The sequence below is a fragment of the Pipistrellus kuhlii genome, unplaced genomic scaffold, assembly GCF_014108245.1.
Source record: "Pipistrellus kuhlii isolate mPipKuh1 unplaced genomic scaffold, mPipKuh1.p scaffold_m20_p_11, whole genome shotgun sequence".
Classification (NCBI taxonomy): domain Eukaryota; kingdom Metazoa; phylum Chordata; class Mammalia; order Chiroptera; family Vespertilionidae; genus Pipistrellus; species Pipistrellus kuhlii.
This window is the reverse complement of record NW_023425416.1, coordinates 25,430,938-25,453,215: the sequence shown is the minus strand read 5'-3', so window position 1 is coordinate 25,453,215 and position 22,278 is coordinate 25,430,938. Positions and strand designations below refer to the sequence as shown.

The window sequence follows — 22,278 nt, the reverse complement described above, 5'->3', positions numbered from 1 at the left end:
TTCTTCAGCCCAGGAACAAGACTTGCTTTATAGCCAGATGCAAACATTTTACAGTTCAGCCAAATGTTTGTGAAACATTTTCCCGTGCCTCATCTCATTTGATTCTCACAGAAGTCCTGGAATAGGTAGGCAGGAGACTTGGTAGAATCCTATTTTCTTTCATTAGCCAGAAAACAGAGATTTAGAAATTTAGAAACTTGACCCCACTGCAAAGAAGAAAGAAATGGTGGACCTGGAAAATAATTTCAATTTTTTCACTGTGCAGAATATAGTCAAACACTGCTACAGTTAAATATTTTATCCTTTGTTCTCCTGCGTGATCTATAATAATAATCTGCTTTGTGTTGATATTTACTGCTGCATTGCTGACAATTACCTGAAAAGAGAAATTGGGGTGCTTCACTGGGCTGGAAAAAGTTGAGCTAAATCAGAAAGCAGGTCTAATTAAGCAATTTTATCTATATATATATAAAAGGCTAAGTTGACTTGTGCATGTGCAAAACATAAAGTTCTCACTGGCACCAAACGCACACGTATTTCGATCTGTCATTATCAATCGTGAATTTGGCTGACAATTCTATTATAGAGAAAGGGTGAATAGCAATATTAAAATATTTCTCCTAATTAATTTTCTTTCAATGTTCATGAATCTGTGCACCAGGACACTAGTTTTAAATAATTCTCCATGAAATTGCCTATTCTGGACATTTTATATAAATGGAATCATATAATATCATCTTTTGTAACTAGCCTCTTTCACTTACCATAATATTTTCAAGGTTCACTCTTGTATAATGTAACATGTACAAAAACTGTATCCATTTTTAAGGCTGAATACTATTTCACTATATGAATAAACTGCAATTTATTTATCGATTCACAAGTTGATGGGCATTTGTGATATTTCCACTTTGTAGCTATTATAAATAATGCTGCTTCGCCGAAGCCGGTTTGGCTCAGTGGTAGAGGGTCGGTCTGCGGACTGAAAAGTCCCAGGTTCGATTCCGGCCAAGGGCATGTACGTTGGTTGCGGGCACGTCCCCGGTGGGGGTTGCGCAAGAGGCAGCTGGTCGATGTTACTCTCTTATCGATGTTTCTAGCTATCTCTCTCCCTTCCTCTCTGTAAAAAATCAATAAAATATATTTTAAAATAAATAAATAAATAAATAACGCTGCTTTGAACGTTTATGTAAAGTTTTTTTGAATGGACATGTGTTTCAATTCTCTTGGGTAAATACCCAGGACTGAAATTGCTGGGTCATGTGGTAACTCTGTTTTTAACTTTTTGAGGAACTGACACTGCTTTTCTTAAGTGGCTATGCTATTTTACAATCTAACTAGCAATATATGAAAGTTCCAATACCACATGCAAAACTTATTGTCTACCTTTTGGTTAGTCATGCTATTGGTATGAATTGGTATCTCATTATGGTTTTGATTTGCATTTCCCTAATGACTAATGATGCTGAGCAATTAATCATATGTTTATTAGCCATTTGTATGTCTTCATTGGAAAATGTTCAAACATGTTGCCAATTTTTAAGTTGGATTATTTACATTTTTATTGACTTGTAAATGTTCTTTATATATATGTGTGTGTATATATATACACATATACATATATATATACACACATATATACATATATATGCCTTATTTGACTTATACTTTACTAATATTTTCTCATTGACCCTTTATTTGAATGTTAGGATCTGCATTTACCTATCATTTAACCTTAAGGTTCAAAATAAGATCTTTGTTAATATTAACTTATAACCATAACCAGCACATTAAAAATAATATATAAGAATTTGGCATCACTGACAAGTGGTTACTTGAAATCTACATTTTAAAATAAGTAAAATAACTTCATTTACATAGTATGAGGACTTGAAGTCACAGATTACTCATATGTTGTCAATGCTAAAACAATATATAGATTACCTTTTGATATACAAAATGTTGACTGCCAATTTACCAAATCACACAAAATCATAAACACAACTTTCTAATCTCTTTATATAAAAAAAATTATACAGTAAAATAGATACCAAAAGTACTTCACAAGGGTAGAAATAACACATTTTAGAATCTCATTATTTTTGAGTATAGGAACTGGAACAAACTTCTCAGTCTGGCATACAAAGGCCTTCTGTGATCTACCTCTTCCTGCCTAACTTCTGAAACTCCCTCCCACATTACATTCCAGCTGGCAGTTATTTATACACCTGTGATTAAGCCCTGGTATCATCTCATACAGGAATATTTCCTTGACTACCTCTCCCTTGAGGACTAGGTTGTAAATTTCTATTCAAGGGGTTCTCAAACTTTTTGGTTTCAGGATCCATTTCTACTTTTTGAAAAATATTTTTATTTATTTATTTCAGAGATGAAGGGAGAGGGGAGAGAGAGATAGAAACATCAATGATGAGAATCACTGATCAGCTGCCTCTTGCACACCTCCTACTAGGGATAGAGCCCGCAAGCCAGGCACAGGCCCTTGACCAGAATCAAATCTGGGACACTTCCATTTGCAGGCTGGTGCTCTAGCCACTGAGCCAAACCCACTAGGGCCCTTTAGACTCTTATAAAATGGTAAATAGAGGGACATGTTCACACACCCTAATTAACATAAAGGACTATGTGAATGAACCAGATTTTCCTATGGCCAATTTTTTAGCTAATAGAAATGAATAAAAGAAAATCTTATGATAAATTGACAGCAATGCCAAAAGTAGAATAAAGGATACATTCAGACCTGGCTTAACCACACTAGACTAGACCTTTTCAAAGTTCAGCCCTGAGGCAACAAGGAAAGCAGATCCTAAAAAACATCTTAGACTGTAAACAAACACCCACAGCTCCAGTCTTCTGACTAAATAAAAGCATCCACCTCTGCACCAAGACAATTACACCACTGTTTGAAAAAATGGCAGGACGGGAGAGTACCAGTAACTGATAACTAGAATCAAACAGGTATTTTCAGCTTATGAATTTCTTGAATGTTGTCAACTGTACTAGAATATTTTTTAAAAGGTCCTATTTTTATTCACCTTGTCTTTCAAATCAATACCTCCTTTTATTTCTATAAATGAACAATACCCTCCCAATTCAATTAAACACCAATATAACATTATTGAAAATAGGACACTTTTGTCTCTCTCACTTATACCTAGTCTAATATTTGAAACTCAACCAAGATGTCTAATTTGTTCATTAACTGGGTATTTATTTATTTTTTAAATATATATATATTTTTAAAATATATTTTATTGATTTTTTTACAGAGAGGAAGAGAGAGAGATAGAGAGCTAGAAACATCGATGAAAGAGAGACATCGATCAGCTGCCTCTTGCACACTCCCTACTGGGGATGTGCCCGCAACCAAGGTACATGCCCTTGACCGGAATCGAACCTGGAACCTTTCAGTCCACAGACCGACACTCTTATCCACTGAGCCAAACCGGCCTCGGCTTTAAATATATTTTTACTGATTTCAGAAAGGAAGGGAGAGGGAGAGAGAAACATCAATGATGAAAGAGAATCACTGATTGGCTGCCTCCTACATGTCCCTCACTGGGGATCGAGCCTGAAATCTGGGCATGTGCCCTTGACTGGAATAGAACCCTTCAGTCTGAAGGCTGATGCTCTATCTACTGGGCCAAACAGGCAAGGGCTTTACTGGGTATTCAAAGAGATACATATGCCAAGGAAAAAGAAATACTTTTGCAATAAGGCCTGGGATCAGCTGGAGTGGGTTGGTACACTCACCAAGGGGATGAGAAACGCTCTTGGGACAATTCCCAGGAGTGAAGGGAAAACTGAATGCCGGGCTAAAGGAACCTGGGGTTCAAGGGCCACTGCAGCCTGCACACCCGAGCTGATGGCCACCTTCCCTAGGTCTCCACTCTCAAATGTAAAATGAAGCTCTAAAATGCAGAGGCTCTCTAACATGATTTTCAGGAAGTCTATGTTGCCCAGGAAAGCCCCAACCCCATGGCAGAACAAGTCTGACATTCCAAAGGTCTGAATTTAGACAAGTCAGTGCACTAGCATTCCACATCAGACTGACAGAGCATTTAATTACTGTAAGATAATTTACAACGAACGAGTTAATACTGTTAACAGGTTTTCTAGATAAGGAAATAACAGAAGTAAACTAATTACTTGACCTCTTATACAGAAAAGCCATGTGAATACTTTAGAAAATGATAATCATAAAATAATTTCCTAGCTCCTATTGTTTTATAAAGGGCCACTTAAACTTTTAGTGGTTAAAATCACAGCATTTTTCATTGGCAGTACAACTTGTAAATACAGCACTATACAAAGACAGTCACTTTGGCGTACCCTTAGAACAGGTTCATAGAACCATTATAATGTCATGGTTTAGAAAATAGGTTTTTCTTGTGAAACTGTTATCCATTATGTTCACTAAAATTTCACTATTCCTGGCCGGTGTTGCTCAGTGGTTGAGCATCAATCCATGAACCAGGAGGTCACCATTTGATTCCTGGTGGGGGCTCAATCCCCAGTGGGGAGCATGAGGGAGGCAGCCTATTAATGATTCTCTTATAATTGATGTTTCTATTCCTCTTCCCCTCTCCCTTCCTCTTTCTGAAATAAATGAAAACGTTAAATTGCTTTTTCACAATATTTTCAATTTTATTTATTTCTCATGTTACCTACTGAAGAAGCCTTCTATGGCCTGTAGATTGTGTTTATTATTCTTACCAACTGTTAAGAACATCTCTACAAAGCTAAATCTGGTCATTAAATGCAAGACACACAACTCCTTAAGAATTCTTAATTTCTGCAATTTCTTCCCCAGGCCTTAACAACTCCACTTTGTATTCTTCCCCTTACAAAAAGAATCAGATTTCCTTAATTAGATCAGCAGAGCAACAGTTTGTATAGATTAAGAGAAAGGTATCTTGACACACAATTATAAACACTTCAGTGATTTGTTTATAAAATCTTCAGTGATTTTTCAAACTTGATAGGAAACATTACAGAGGATCATCACTGTTAAAGTCATTCAGCCACATAACTAAACATGCTCGCCAGAAAGGAGTCCCAGGAATGACTGGGTTGACAGCCTACCTAGTCAAGGCTGGGACTGAAAAAAGGAGGCCCTGAATTCAGGTAACCTGAAACCTGTTTTTCAGAATTACTCTGGAAAAAGTTAAGACTTGAAAAGAGAACAACAAGAGTTAAAGAGCTAAAATGGCCAGCAGAAAAATAAACTCACATTAAGGGAATCAGAAGATGGGGGATATTTGAGGTCATCCTGAAAAACAAGTTACTGGCCAGGGGTGATAGCTGCACATGGGTGAATGTTAAACTCCATCATTAAAACACAAGAAACTGGGACATCGCATCAATGTTAATTTCCTAAATTTGGTAACTATACTATGGCTATATAAGAAAATGTCTATTGATATATGCAACAACTTCATAAAGCTTCAGAAAATTATGCTGAGTGGGCGGGGGGAAATCATCAGCCCTGGCCAGTGTTGCTAAGTGGTTAGAGCGCCGGCCCCAAGCACCTCAAGACCTTATTCCAAGATTTTACTTTTAATGATTTTCCTCAGCCAAGTCACTTATTGCATTATTAAAGAATTAATACTGTTTATAATATCTACATTTTCATTATTACTTAAAAGTACAGTCATCAAAGTAAGTTGCTGGAGAAGAGCTTTGCTATGGAGAGCATGAACTAATCTCTGAAGGCAACCACAAGTCTATTTAGCTAGGTAAAAAGTCAATGCAGGAAGATGAAATGAAGATGCTAGTACACTAGTAGTACAATTCAAATCCTCATACATGGGACCTGACTTTGTGGCTTCCCATTACCCACTACCTCCTGGGTGCACACAGCCATCCAGCCATCTCCCTCTTGGAATTCTCTTGCTTCAAACCTGAAATGCTCCCAACTACCTATTAGATTTAACCCCTCGTTCTGATAGTTAAATGTTAACAATGAACTAGCATCATTGAGTTCTAGCCCCACCTCACCCACTAACTGTTTAACCTTGGGAATGTTCCCTAATTTACACTTTATTTGTAAAATTGGACAGTTAAATTATATGATCTTTAAAATCCATTTCAACTTTAAATTCTACTTGGTCAAGCAACTCTACACCTCACAAGTATTCAGCTTTCGTTCTAGTCCAGTGGTCAGCAAACTCATTAGTCAACAGAGCCAAATATCAACGATTGAAACTTCTTTTGAGAGTCAAATTTTTTAAACTTAAACTTCTTCTAACGCTACTTCTTCAAAATAGACTCACCCAGGCCGTGGTATTTTTGTGGAAGAGCCACACTCAAAGGGCCAAAGAGCCACCACATGTGAATCTCAAGCCGCAGTTTGCCAACCATGTTTCCAAACAAATGTCCAAGCTTCTTCCTACAAGATCATACCTGAACTTGGACTCATCCTACACATCTCTTTTCCTACACATCTTCTCCTCACCCTCTCCTCTCAAGCTATATATATGGCCTTTCAGTTTCTACAAGATGCCAGGCTTCCTCCCACCAGAGTTTTCCCATGTGCTACACCACTGCATCCCACCTGTCTTAGGTGTGTTATGCCCAGACTTCGTGATCCCCAAGGACCACCAGGGAGCCGAGTCCGATGCAATAAACAAAAGAGCCTGTACCATGCTAGCAATGGACTCCCCCCACTCATGCCGGCAGCATGGTGGAAGAGAGCGAATTTCTCCCGGTCCAGGCGTTTTGAGGGCTAGGGATAACTCCGCCCTACGGGGCGGAGTTGGGAGCTCATCCTCGCCCCGCCCTGCCCTTTCAGGTGGTCTCAGTCATGTCAAACTCAACGCTCCTTTTTTTTAAAAGAAATATTCTAGTTTTTCTGCTTTAGGCCCGAGTGGCTGCATTCGAAATGGGCAAGTTTATGAAACCCGGGAAGGTGGTGCTGGTCCTGGCCGGACGCTACTCTGGATGCAAAGCCGTCATCGTAAAGAACATTGACGATGGCACCTCGGACCCCCCCACAGCCATGCTCTGGTGGCTGGAATTGACCGCTACCCCCGAAAAGTGACAGCTGCCATGGGCAAGAAGAAAATTGCCAAGAGGTCAAAGATCAAGTCTTTTGTGAAAGTTTATAACTACAATCACCTCATGCCCACAAGGTACTCTGTGGACATCCCCTTGGACAAAACTGTTGTCGACAAGGACGTTTTCAGATACCCTGCTCTAAAACGCAAGGCCCGACAGGAGGCCAAAGTCAAGTTTGAAGAGAGGTACAAGACCGGCAAGAACAAGTGGTTCTTCCAGAAGCTGCGGTTTTAGATATCTTTTGTTTCTGTCATTAAAAATCCATAAAAATACAAAAATAAAAAATAAACAAATATTCTATTATATAACACCCCCTTTACTATCTTGTAATAAATTTATAGATAAGACTAAACATAATTTTAAATAACTATCCACTCAATGCCATGTAACACAAATACAGGTCCTCCACTAAATCAATAGTTCAAGAGTAAACAATTTTAAATGACAATATTTCAACTATTTAATAGAAATTGATTACTGTGTAACTACATGTAACTTAAAAGTAGTAGCTAGTGACCTGGCTACAAAAAGTCAGCATCTCCATTTTGAATTGCACTGTAGTCAGTTAAAATTCAAATTAAACTTAAAACTCCATCTGAAATCTCATTATTTAAATCTGAAATCTCATTATTTAAATCACAAAAGCTCAATCAGTTATGCTAGTAAAGTGCAAATGTCTCAAAATAAAGTATGACCTCTTGTAGACGGTCACTTCAGATTCCTTCCAGTGGCTCAGCAGATAAGGAATTCATGGAATTCAGGTCTTCAAGGTCTAGTAAGCATAGTGGCTAAACCACCCAGTCAACACCAAATTATGTGGGGCAATGCCTGATGATTATCTAACTCCTTTGACTGCTCCCATCTTTCCACTACCTCACAGACTACCATTACTTCTAAATGGTAAATGGAGATAGATAGGAAATAAGTAAATATTATAAATTCGAGAAAAAACCATGGTCAGGAATGTGGGTAAAGTAGTTTAAATAAAGCTTCTGAGTTACCCAAGGATTTCTCTTAATCCACATAATCCTCCCCCTGAAGGCATGGATAATCAGGATCACATTTCCCTTGAAGGCAAATGAGCATTTACTTGGTGGTCTCCCAAGAGGCCAGAGCACCAAAAAATGACAAACTACAGGGTCAGCAATGTGGCAGTCTCTCGGGATTCTGAGCTGCAGACTTGGTTCTAGCAATGCCAGGATATAGGGGACTGCCCAGATTAACATTATTTCAGCAGTAAATACTCCCAAAGGGTCAACTAATAATAACCTCAGGTGATAGGATTTAAATATTAGAGGAAATAAGGCGATATCCAAAGCTTGGTGAAGAAATAGGGAAAGATACATATAAATCCTAAAGCCAAGATTTTTTCAAGGGGAGGATTTGTGAATTTTCTGAGTAAATGAAGGAATTTCTACATTAACTGCTTTAGGCTGGAACCAAGTTAATAGGAGAATGGAAAGCTAGATTTGCAATGTACTTTAGCTGTACAGGTAACAATATATCCTCCTCCTCAACTCCTAGGAAAGTTGAATACCTGCAACTCTAAGTGGTGGAATAAAATGGACAGGCTAGCAGAAAGTGACAATGCTAGACATACCGGGGAGAAAAGCTATAACTCCACATCATTATCTTTTGCAAAATTAATCTCTACCCTGTGATAAAAGTAAATGGGAATTCTGAATTTATTAAAGAGACATGAGAAAAATACTTTTGTTTAGAAACCAAGATGGCGGCCTAGGGTAGACACCCGAATGCAGCTTACCACAACGAATTTGAATTTAGAACTGAAAAACAGGGGAAACATCGCCCTGAAGCGCCAGACTTCAGGCTGAGAGGAGGCTCTACCATCTGGGAAGGAGAGAGAAGGCACGCTGAACCTTAGGAACTGTGAAGGTTCAGAGAACTATGCGCGCCAAAAGGCGGCCACCAGACTTCCCTGCCGGCTTGCTTGAGGAGCACAGAGAGGGTGGGCCGAGTTCGCTGCTGGCTTACTCCCGGCGGAGAGGGCGGACAGCTAATGCACGGCTAGCTTTCTTGTTTGGGAGGAAAACAGAACCACCCCATTGCGCTGATAGATGGCCCCAGACAGGGAGAGGCCAGACTGTCAGGCAGTGGACAGAGATCTCTTGGAGGTGTGTGAAGCCAGTGGCCATTACTGTGGGACTCAGAAACCAGACCCTCGTAGGGAGGGGCTGAATAAAGCTTGTCTGCACCACCCCGAGACTCCGCCTCATCCAAGCGGAGCACAGAAGCCTTTCCAGTAGCTAGCTTTCTCGTTCCCCGCAAACAGGACTCTCCTAGGGAGTGACAGACAGGAATCTAAAGCTTGTCTGCGCCTATACCAAAGAGGTGCACGCGCCTGCAACCAATTGTGCAGGATTCAACAAAGCTTGTCTGTGCCACCCCGAGACTCCGCCCCATTCAAGCGGAATACAGAAACCCTCCTAGCTGATACACTTCTGATCCTAATAGCCAATTGGCTTGGAGATCAATGCTTCCCAGTGATAGCAACAACAAGCAAGGCTTAACAACAAGACTGCACACACAGCCCACAAAGGGCTACACCAAGACTGTCCACCTCAAGTAACTGGGAGGCTGACTCACTGAACCATATAGGACACCTTAGCACACAAAGCCACCCTACCAACTCAGGGAAACTGTGAAAATGCCGAGACAAGGAAACAGATCACAAACAAAAGAAATGGCGGAAAAGCGACTGGATATAGAGTTCGAAACCACGCTTATAAGGTTTTTCAAGAATTTCCTAGAAAAGGCCAATAAAATAAACGAGACCTATGAGGATATGAAAAGGGATCAACTAGAAATAAAGAATACATTGTCTGAAATAAAAAATATTATACAGAGTCCTAAAAACAGAATGGAAGATTGCAAGAATCAAGTCAAAGATTTGGAACATAAAGAGCCAGAGGACACTCATCCACAGAAGCAAGAAGATAAAAGAACCCAGAAAGTTGAAGATAGTGTAAGAAACCTCTGGGACAATTTCAAACGAACCAACATCAGAATTATGGGGGTGCCAGGAGAAGAGAGCAAGATACCGAAAGAATACTGGAAAAAATAGTGACAGAAAACTTCCCCCACCTGGCGAAAGAAATAGACTTACAAATCCAGGAAGCGCACAGAACCCCAAACAAAAGGAATCCAAAGAGGACCACACCAAGACACATCATAATTAAAATTCCAAGAGCAAAAGACAAAGAGAGAATATTAAAAGCAGCAAGAGAAAAGCAGGTAGTTACCTATAAAGGAGCACCCATACGATTGTCAGCTGATTTCTCAACAGAAACCATGCAGGCCAGACGGGAATGGCAAGAAATATTCAAGGTGATGAATAGCAAGAACCTACAGCCAAAAATACTCTACCCAGCAAAGCCATCATTCAGAATCAAAGAGCTTCACTAATAAAAAAAAAAAAGAGCTAAAGGAGTTCATCACCGCCAAACCAGAATTATATGAATTGCTGAAAGGGGTTCTTTAGGAAGAGGAAGAAGATATAGATAAAAATTATGATCAACAAATACGTAACTATCAACAAGTGAAACTAAAAGCCAAGGGAATTAAAAAACCTGATGAACAATATTAACTGGTGAATATAATAGAATCAGAGGTATGGAAGGGGAGTGGACTGACAATTCTTGGGGAAAAAAGGAGAGGGGGATGTGGGAAGAGCCTGAACAAAAACTGTGCACCTATGGATGAGGACACTGGGGAGTGGGGAAAGGGCAGAGGGTGGGCTGGAAACCTGGTGGAGGGGAGCAATGAAGGTGAAAAAAAATGAACATTTGTAATAACATAAACAATAAAGATTTATTTAAAAAAATAAAAAATAAAAATAAATTAAAAAAATAAAGAGACATGAGAGGATATGTGATGATGTCCATTACCATTTTATCACAGACTTAGCCCCCAAATTTCTTTGTTAGATGGTACCTATTATAACCTCATATTATGAGATTTGTATCACTTGACAGGTTCCAAAAGGTATAAGATAATTTTTAAGTTAAAGCCCTTAGAAATATTCCTCCTTCTACAAGGTTGAATATTTTATTGCATGTAAAACCATTGTGTTGAAGATTGAAATTCCCTTTTTTATCTCTAAAAGAAAACCAGTATGTTGATCAATTAATTATCTACTTATTCCAGTTCTGATACATTCTGATACTTGAGAAATTTTTTCTTTAAAAAACACCTAAATCTGCCAGGCTAGCATAGCTCAATGGTTGAGCATTGACCTATAAACCAGGAGATCATGGTTTAATTCCCAGTCAGGGCACATGCCTGGCTTGCAGGTGGGGGGCGTGCAGAAGGCAGCCAATCAATGATTCTCTCTCATCATTGATGTTTCTCTCTCTCTTTCCCTCTGAAATCAATAAAAAATATATTAAAAATAAAATAAGGAGAAACCAAGATGGCGATAAAGGTAAACAACTAATCTGCTGCCTCGCACAACAATTTCAAAACTACAACTAAAAGACAAAACGTCTATCACCCAGAACCATGGGAAAACTGGCTGAATGGAGCACAAGCGCTAAAAAGCTGAGACACAGCTGGTCCTCACAGCCAATTGACCTGGAGGTCAATTTCTCTCAGTGACACCAACAACAATCAAGACTTAACTACAGCAATGGTATATGTACAAAGATAATAATTTAATAAAAATAAATAAAAAAATAAAAAATAAAAAAGACAACTACAACAAGGCTGTACACACAGTCCACAAAGGGGTGCACCAAGAGTGTCCATATCAGATAACTGGGTGGCTAACCCAGTGAACCATATAGAACATCCAGCACACAAAGCCACGCTACCAACTCAAGGAAGCAGCGAAAATGAGACAGGGAAACATCACAAATGAAAGAAATGGAGAACAAACGACTGGACATAGAGTTCAAAACCACAGTTATAAGGTTTTTCAAGAATTTCCTAGAGAAAGCTGATAAATTTAACGAGACCCTTGAGGATATGAAAAAGGACCAACTAGAAATTAAACATACACTGACTGAAATAAAAAATATTATACAAAGACCCAACAGCAGACTAGAGGAACGCAAGAATCAAGTCAAAGATTTGGAATACAAAGAGGCAAAGGACAATCCCCGGAGAAGCAAGAAGAAAAGAGAATCCAGAAAGTTGAAGACAGTGTAAGGAGCCTCTGGGACAACTTCAAGCATACCAACATCAGAATTATGGGGGTGCCAGAAGAAGAGAGAGAGCAAGACACTGAAAACCTATTTGAAGAAATAATGACCGAAAACTTCCCCCACCTGGTGAAAAAAATAGACTTTTAAGTCCAGGAAGCACACAGAACCCCAAACAAAAGGAGTCCAAAGAGGACCACACCAAGACACATCATAATTAAAATGCCAAGAGCAAAAGACAAAGAGAGAATATTAAAAGCAGCAAGAGAGAAACGGGTAGTTACCTACAAGGGAACACCCATATGATTATCAGCTGATTTCTCAACAGAAACTATGCAGGCCGGACAGGAGTGACAAGAAATATTCAAAGTGATGAATAGTACGAACCTACAACCAAGATTACTCAAGAGAAAAAAAGGCCCTGCCTTAGCTGCCACTGTGGCTCAGATGGTTGGAGCATCATCCTATAACCAAAAGATGGATTGAAATCCTAGTTAGGGCACATACCCAGGTTGTGGGTCCCATCCCCAGTAGGAAGGGGATAGAGGCAACCAACCAATATTTCTCTCTCACATAGATATTTCTCTCTCTTTCTCTATGTATCCACCCCTCCCCCTCTAATCAATAGATATAAAAAGAAAAATAATAAAATAAATAATTTTAAAAGAAGAAAAGGATAGCTGTGGTTGGGTAGCTCAGTTGGTTAGAGCATCATCCCAATACGCCTAGGTTGCCAGTTCAATCCCAGGTCAGGTCACCAACAAGGAGCAATCAATGAATACATAAATAAGTGAAATAACACACCTCCCTCCCTCCCTCTCCCTCTCTTCCTCCCTCCCTTCCTCTTTCTCTTCCTCCCTTCCTCCCTCTAAAATCAATAAATAAAATAAAAATGCAACTGATTTCTGGGTATTAAAAAAAAAAAAAGAAGTTTCCTTTGTGTTCTGACATAACTACAGTAGGATCATAGACACTCCTTAGAAAAATAACCCATATACATCAGCAAATGGAGAGGAAGCAAACGGGAAAATAGCCAAGTGTCAAAATTTGGGTGAGAGGTAAGAGGGGTGAGAGGAACGTTGTCTCACATAAGCCTCAAAATCTCTGTTTTCCCTTATCTTTCTTTTCTACTAAATGTTCAGTCAATATTTTTCCTCTAGAGATCCACCAAAAGATTTGTATCCAAGCATATGAGCATGACCAATAGACACAGACAATAGGGGGTGGGGACATGTGCTGGGGGTAGGAGATGAGGAGAGGTCAATGAGGGGGAAAGGAGATACATGTAAAATTTTCAATAAAAAAGAATTTTAAAAAAAGAATATAATGGAGCTGAAAAACTCCTATTGCCCAGTGACATCATAACTGTCTTAACACTATGCACAACTCACTATCATGTGTTTTGTGGTAATGCTGGTGTAAACAAACCTACTGCTGAACAAAAGTGTAACACATACAATAATACTTGATAATGATAATAAACAACTATGTCACTAGTTAAAAAAAATTATTCCTCTAATCTCGGATTTCCTCGTCCAACATATTTTTCCTATATTTCTACTTTGACAATGGAATTGTACACTTCTAATTTTTTCCATGCCTTTCTTTGTTCATAGTTTTCAGGGCTAGACTCAGTCTCAGGCAGAAGAGAGAAATACTAAGTTATTTGCCTCTTTCTACAACATGACAAAGCTGTCAAGTGAGCAGGTAATAGAAACCAAATAGCCCTAGCTGGCTTGGCTCAGTGGATAGAGCATCAGCCCTCAGACTGAAGGGTCCCAGGTTCAATTCCAGTCAAAGACATGTACCTTGATTGCAGGCTTGATCTGGTACAGGCAGGAGGCAACCAATCGATATCTTTCTCACATCCATGCTTCTCTCTGTCTCTCTCTCTCCTTCCCTTCCGCTCTCTTAAAATCAATGGGGAAATATCCTCAGGTAAGGATTAGCAGAAAATAAAGAGAAACCAAATAATAGGGATTTATTCCCACGATATGGTAAGTTATGACAACTTCGAATCAAATGGTTCCCAGAATATGTACATATATGGATGCACACACACTCACAAAACGTGGGGGGGGAAGTCTCAGACTTTTTTTTTTTTTTTAATCAATCTTTATTGTTCATATTATTACAAAGGTTCCTCATTTCTTCCCCCCTCCACCAGGTTCCCACCCCACCCTCCGCCCCCTAATCCATAGGTGCACAGTTTATGTTCAGTCAGACTTTTGTTTTTAAATAGTGCAACTGAAACAAAGACATTTTCTCTCTGTAAAAATTCTAACTGCTACCCTACAGGATTTGTTATGCAATTATTTGATCAAACTACCACATTCTAGAACCAACTCCCTCCCGTCAAGACCAAAATTCAATGCCTCAAAATAACAAAACAGCCGGGACCCGTTTGGCTCAGTGGATAGAGTGTCAGCCTGCGGACTGAAAGGTCCCGGGTTCGATTCTGGACAAGGGCATGTGCCTTGGTTGCGGGCACATCCCCAGTGGGAGGTGTGCAAGAGGCAGCTGGTCGATGTTTCTCTCTCATCGACGTTTCTAACTCTCTGTCCCTCTCAATTCCTCTCTGTGTAAAATCAATAAAAATATATTTAAAAATAATAATAAATAACAAAACAGTGCGGAACACTTGTTTGGTTCCTTATTTGCAAAAATACTAATGGTCCAGTACACAATGAACAAAATTCACATTTGTTTTGTTATTGGTGGCTTAGTTCTAAATGCTTAGCCTTTTCAGGAAGTACAGCATGTTTATGAAGACTGAAGGGCTAAGGATGTCTAGCAGAGTAACTCTATGCCTTCTGACTTCTTCCTCATGTGCACAAACCTGGGACCCAAAAAGGGTAAAGTGTGATCAGTACATGTTATACTTGGAATCAGAATATTTTATAACTTATTTCATTTGCACGTTCAATGTTCCAATCACTGTTCTAGTTACTGTAAATAGCCCAGAAGACAGAGAGGTCCCAGCCATCAGATAACTTATAGCACAGCTAGACGGAGGAAAACACCATAAACAAAGAAAAGAATAAGCTAGATAATTAACTGATAGTGCAGATAGGAGTTGGATTTATTTCTTAGTGTAACAAGAAGCTACTAGAGCAAGAAACTAGGTAAAGATCATGCTGATTGCTGTTTGAAAATGGACTGTAGGAGAGTAAGACGAGAGGCAGGCACCAGTTAGGAAGCTACTACCCAGTAAGAATTGGGATGGTGCCTTTAAAAACAAACTAAACTAAAAATACTCGGCACATATTTTGGAGGTAAATTTATAGATTTTGCTGGTCATTCGTGTGATAGGCGAGGAGTGAGGCAAAAGAATTAATTAAGAACGGATACCGGATTTTTCACGTAAGTAGTGTGGAGGAGGGGAGGAGGCGGTGCTCTTGTGAAATGGAGACTGCTGGGAAAGAAAGAAGTTGAGGGATGGAAATCAAGAGCTCTACTTTGAACATGTTAAGTTTAAGATGCCTACAGACAAAATAGATAAAGATGTCATGTAGGCAAGTAGAAGAAATCTGAAATTCAGGACCCGAGATAAAAATCTGAGAGTAAACAATACATTGAGAGTATTTAAATCATAGAGCATGTTTGATAGGATCATCCAGAAGTATAGATAGAAGAAAAAAAAAGTAGAGGGGCAAGCTTGAAAACTCTGAGGCATTAGAATGTTTGAATTCAAGAAGAGAAGAAAAAGTCAACAAAAGAGAGAAAGAGTAAAGAAAAGGGCAAATATAATAATATCCTTTATATGTATAATACGATCCGCTAGTCCACCACCATCCTCCCAATCTACTGGTCACACACACACACACACTCAAATTCCATTAATTATAAAAATATATACATAAATTGAGGTCCAGAAAGACTCCAGCTTTTTAGGACTCATGTTCAGGCCTAGAACCAAGATGTGACTTCTGACCCCTAGCCTTTGCACAGTAGCTAACAGCACTTCTACTATTGGGTTCACTAGTCTAAAATTAGACAACAGGGAAGATCATCAGTTAGGAAGAATACAATTAGACTACAAGGAAGAACATAATTTAAACGGTAAAGCTCACTTTTAATTATTTTCTATGTGTTTTGTTCACATTCACAAAGAAACTTGGATCACAGGTGTTTATAAATGAGTCGCTAGGAAAAGCAAGAAATACAGACAAGAGGTGCAAAATGGCAATAAACCCAACTCAATATTCTCCACTTCTAAAAAAATAACCTGAAGGTAGAAGACACTCATCCGAGCGTGAAACAGGGATGTAAAACAAAAGTTCTTTGTTTTTAGTCATTTTTGCTTTAGTGATTACCAGTCCAGTTTTAAAGCTTAAGGGCTTTACTTTCTTGCACATCTGCCTCCTGAAACTAGGTTAAGATTTGTAACCTGAACACCCACCCCCTCCTATGCTACATGATCATGACTTAAACAGTTCTGCTTTTTACCATAAAAATCTTGGAGCATAGCATAAAAAATCCCCAAGTGATTAATGAACTGCTGAGAATTCTGACTCGCTGGAGATGATTTAATTAGGAATCATATTTCCAAACATTCATTCAGGGCTTCAAAAATAAGTACTCATCTAATTTAATTATGATGACTTCACCAGACAGTAACACTGCCCACGACGATGTTTACAGAAGCACTTGTCACTCCCTTCGGATGTAGCAATGCAGAAAAAGAAAGAAAAAAAAAGTCTGTTTCCATATTCCTCGTGTGTGCTTATACTCTGTAACAAGTGACAGAGTTTAAGTGTCACTTAAGATTATTGAATCAGCAAAGCACTTCAAGTGTGTGCGTCCCGCCATCTTCCATCCTAAAGCGAATCCTTAAACTCGCTGGCTGGGTTTTTATTCCAGCAACAGTTTCCCACTCGGTACAACGAGACAGGTATCCCAAGGCAACCGAAGCAGAAGACTGCAGGCAGGATTCTAGGATGAGGCTGGAGGGTTCTCATGCCACTCCCAACATTCAACAGTCGCCACGGGGGTGGCTGCAAACCCCCGAGTTCTTCCCCAATAGTGTGCCCTCCAAGCGTGCCCGCGCGGCCAGGAATCAGCAACAGCTGACACAAGAGGATGCACCAGGGTTTGCTCCTTAACAGCCTACCGTTCACCGATCACCTGCTGTTCGGCCTTGCACACCTTTCTAGTCTATCCTCACAACAAACCTGTGAATTTACGTATTATTCTTCTTCCCATGAACAAAACTGGGCACTTGGACCCAAGGCCCCAGGGCTGATCGGTGGCGGCACGAGGATTTGAAAACACGACCATATACCACCACCCCCCCCCCCCCCACAACAGTCCCGGATCTCTGCCCCTAAAAGACACTAAAAGGTACCCGAGAGTCGGGAGGCTCCGGAGCTGGCCGCGTAGACGCGGCGGGGGGCGGGGGGGGGGGAAGGACACCCTCTCCACAGTGACTCCCGTCCGGAATGCGACCGACTGCGCCGGCGGCCCGGGGCGCCCAGCGGCGTCGGTGCCGCGGGAGGCCGGGCAGCGCGGCTCACCTTGGAGAAACCTCCGGGAGGGCCGCAGCCGTCAAGCCAGGCGCCCCCGCGGGCCGGCGGGCGGGCGGGAGTCCTCCGAGCCGGGAGGAACCGAGGCGCGGGCACCGAAGTCGCCGGCACCAGGCACCACCACGGGCTGTGGCCAAGCCAGAGCACGCCGCCGGCCCGCTCGGGGGGAACCTCGCCCGCCGCGCCCGCGCCCGCGCCCAGCAGCCGCGCCGCATATCCGGGTCGCGCTCCGCCACACTCACCTGCCTGGCGCTCCGCCGCCGCTGCCGCCGCCGCCGCAGCCGTGGGCTCCCAGCTCGGCTGTGCGGTCAGCAGCCCAGACCGCCGCTACCGACCAGCTGCGGCGCTCCCATGGCTCCTCTCTCAGTCACCTCCCGCCTGCCCCGCGCAGCGCTACACCGTCCCGCCGCCCACGGCCATGGCCCGCCCCGTTCCTCCGCCGCCACCGCCGCCGCAGCCCCTAGCCGCTGCCGCCGCACCGACCGACGGAGCACGCGCGCGCCGCCGCCGTGGCCGCGCCCGCGCGTGCGCGCGCGCGTGATGACCCCGCCCCCGCGCGCCGTTCGGGCCAATCCCAGAGCCCGCAACGGCCGCCGCAGACCTACGGGGTGGGCGGGGCGGGGCGTGGTGGGGAGAAAGGAGTCTGCGGCCGGAGTCCTCTCGGCTGCCCGCCCGCCTGTCCCGCTGCTGCGCGGAGCTGCTGCTCCTTTTGCTGCCGAAGGACCGCAGGATGGGGAATCCCCGGCACGCAGCCCTCAGGAGACACCCGCCACCTGCCCCGGAGACCTCGCTGTGCCTGGCTCTCCTTGCCGACCGGCTCTTCGCGGCTCCTCTCCCTAATTCCATCCTGCGATTTTGAACAGACTCCTCGGCTCTTGAGCGCAGGCAGCACCCCTTCCCCTCTGTCTCTCCGGTTCTGGGATGGGAACCCTTGGTCAGTCCCCCCCCTACAGCCGGCCCTTCGTTCCTTGCCCTGTTAATGATCATAACAGAAAAAGTTTAGCCTTTTAAGCCCAAGATTCTTCTCCTGTATTTCATGGTGGCGATAACAACAGCTAACATTTGCTGCAGAGCCTTATGGTTGACCCAGCCCTTACCTTTGAAATGTCATGGCCATCTTTCTTAGTGGCACACTCGAATGTTGTTTATTGAAAACCAAAAGTTTAACTTATTGTAAAGCTAGTATTTGTAACGTGATTGTAACTTACTACTATAATAGCTCAGGCAAATAGTTTAGTCTGGGATAGAATCTAGAAGTAGAACCAAATATAAAGCAAAGGTGGCTTGATAAGTGATCTTAATTTTAATAAATCAAAAATAGAACCATGCCATATTAAAAAATAAATTCCAGGAGAATTAAAGATATAAAATATACAAATTAAAAACTTAGAGGAATATTTTTAAAGAATAGTAATATCACTCTGGTGAGGGGAGACTTTACGCAAGACAGGAAGCCCAGACTCATTAAAGAAAAAATAAAAACATTTGTCTCTATAAATATTTTTAAAGTTTTGCGTGACATCACAATGACAAGACAGGTTTAAAAAAAAAAAACAATAGACGGAATAGAATACACAAAACATATGGCAAGCACATTGTATCTCTAACATAAAAGAGTTTCTATAAATGGACTTTTTTAAAAAGCTGAATAGCTCAATGTTTTAAAAATATGGACAAAGTATACAAGCAGGCAATCAATAGAAGATAAAATCCAAATCTGAAAGATACTTATTTCACTAATAGTCATAGAAAAGAAAATTAAGAAATTAAGGTTTCTCTCATGTTGTCAAACATTTAACAAAAGCAAACATGATACAAATGGAAACAAGCCCTGGGACACAGCTGATGGAAATGTAAATTGACACAAACTCGGAGAATATCTATTAAAATTTAAAATACACATACCTACTCACTGGGGGGGAAATTAACTCTGCCCTGTAGCAGAACTACAGAAATTACCAGTTGTAAGGATATACACAACGATGTCACGGTGGATTGAACATTGGTCCTCTAAATAAATATATGTGCACCTGGCACCTGTGAGCATATAGACTTATTTGGAAATATCTTTACAGGTGTAATTAAGTTAAGGATCTTGGAATGAAATCATCCTAGATTTAGGGTGGGTCATGAATCCAGTGGCAGTGGCCTTGTAAGAGAAAGGGAAAGGCAGAGGAAGATTTGAGATACAGAGATGCAGACACGAAGATGGGAAGAATGAGGCAGAGATGGGAGTGGTGTGTCTACAAGCTGAGAATGTGAGGGATTGCTGGCAGCTGCCAGAAGGTAGGAGAGGGGCATAGAAGGGATTCTCCCTCAGAACCTCTAGAAGGAATGACACCTTGATTTCAGACCTCTGGACTCCAGAACTGTAAGAGAATAAATTTCTGCTGTTTTAAGCCACCCAATTTGTGGCGATTTGTTAAAGCAGCCCAAGGAAACAAGTACAGATGCGCATTGTATTACTTGTAATGCAAAACAAACACAAACAAGTTTGGAACAACCTGATTGGCATAGGTAATGGAATCCATGAATCAAACGTACGGTACGGCCTCTGTACTATGGGATATTATGCAATGACAAAAGTGAGTTAGACCCAGAGGGATGTCCATAATATATTGCTAAAGTGTAAAATGCACTTTTTAGAGTGATAAAGAGTGGTATGATCCCGTTAGTATATTGCTGACCATTTTTATACATATTCATAGGAACATAAAGAAAGGGGAGGAAGAATTTACACTAGGCTGATCACACTGAATGCCTAGAGTGTGAAAGAGAAGGGTGTGAGTGGGAGGGAGTTCTTTTTCTTTATAGGTCTTTGAATTATCTTAATTGTTATAACCAGTGTATGTATTATCTTATTATTTTAATCTAATAAATGTAGTTTTAAAGGGGAAAAATTTGTGACTAATTCTTTAAAAAAAAAAAAAAAATACCCCAACCAGAGAGTAAGGGAGGGAGAGAGAGAGAGAGAGAGAGAGAGAGAGAGAGAGAGAGAGAGAAACACCAATGATGAGAGAGAATCATTGATCGGCTGCTTCCTGCATGCTCCCCCACTGTGGATAGAACCCGAAACCCAGGCACGTGCCCTGACCTGGAATGGAACTGTGACCTCCTGGTTCATAGGTTGACACTCAACCACTGAGCCATACCTGACAGGCTGTGACTAATTTTGTTGTTTTTGCTGTTGAGCCTCGCCCAAGGATATTTTTTCCATTTATTTTTAGAGAGAGAGGAAAGGAGGGAGAGAGACAGAGAGAGAAAAACATCAATGTGAGAGGGACACATGGATTCCTTGCCTCCCACACAGGCCCCAACCAGGGCTGGGGATCAAGACTGCAACCATGGTACGTGCCCTTGACTGGGAGGAAGCCCATAACCCTTTGGTCTGCAAACCGATGGTCTAACCACTGAACCCACTGACCAGGGCTTTCTTCAATTTTAGAAGATTCATTTGTTCACCTTGACACACACACATACACCCCCCCCCCCACCCTTCTCACCACTGAGTTCTGAACTACACTTTCAATATATAATGCTCTTTTGGCATTTCCCCCCCTTTTTTTCAAATACTTCTGAGTATTTCCTAGATTCATAGAATTTTTAAATTTTTCTTTTTAGAATTTGAGTGCCTTCATTTCTTTGTGTAAGTAATATATTCACATGGTTTGAAATCCAAAATGTACAACCAAATATCCAGTAAAAAGTCTCCTTCACAGACAACTAAGAAGTTATCCAATGTTGCTATTTTCTTGAGTATCCTTCCAGAAGTATTGTGTGTATATATATAAGCAAACACAGATATATATATATTTCCCCATTTTTAAATTAAACATTTTTTATTGATTTGAGAGAGAGAGAAACATTGATTTGTTTTCCACTTATTTATGCATTCGTGCTTGTTGATGCTTGTATATGCTCTCACTGGGGATTGAACCCGCAACATTGGTGTATCAGGACCATGTTCTAACCAACTGAGCTACCCAGTGAGGGCATAGTTCCCCATTTTTTGACACAAATTGCAATACTTGATTTATATGTGGTTTGTTGTTGTTTTTTTCTTTCTATTTTTAAAATATATTTGTATCGATTTCAAAGAGGAAGGGATAAAGAGAGAGAAAAAAAACATCAATGATGAGAATCATTGATCAGCTGCCCCTTGCACGCCCCCCTGGGGATGGAGCCTGCAACCCAAGCATGTGCCCTGACTGAGAATCAAACCGTGACCTCCTGGTTCAACCACTGAGTCACGCCAGCCAGGCTATACTTGTTTTGTTTTTGTGTTTGTTTGTTCTTTCATATATATATATATATCAGGTTGTTTTATATCAGTGCATATAGATTTTCTGTATTATTTTTAAGTTTCTGTTGGTGTATAAAAAATATACAAAAAACTGCACTTCATAATTTTTCACATATCAAACACACTTGTATCTTACACAGTTCCTAAATCAAGTAAAGAGAGTAGAATGAATATCTCTGACCCCAGTCACTGCCCTGCCTCCAGGGGTAAC

At 41.0% G+C, this 22,278-nt stretch overlaps 1 protein-coding gene and 1 pseudogene across 8 annotated transcripts in view; one reads left to right on the top strand and one right to left on the bottom strand.

The window, feature by feature from the left end:
- Positions 1-18,150, bottom strand: part of PIK3CB (phosphatidylinositol-4,5-bisphosphate 3-kinase catalytic subunit beta) — a 105,135-nt gene extending 86,985 nt beyond the window's left edge. For 6 of the 8 annotated variants that reach the window (XM_045579244.1, XM_036431299.2, XM_045579246.1 and 3 more), the window contains exon 1: positions 18,007-18,150. The gene's annotated coding sequence lies outside the window, so the exon portion shown is untranslated. Of the gene's footprint in view, positions 1-17,544; positions 17,560-18,006 lie in introns of those variants that run through there. The other 2 variants (XM_045579245.1, XM_045579241.1) reach the window with 2 other exon arrangements.
- LOC118715296 lies at positions 6,856-7,347 on the top strand (annotated as a pseudogene).
- Positions 18,151-22,278: the final 4,128 nt, after the last annotated feature.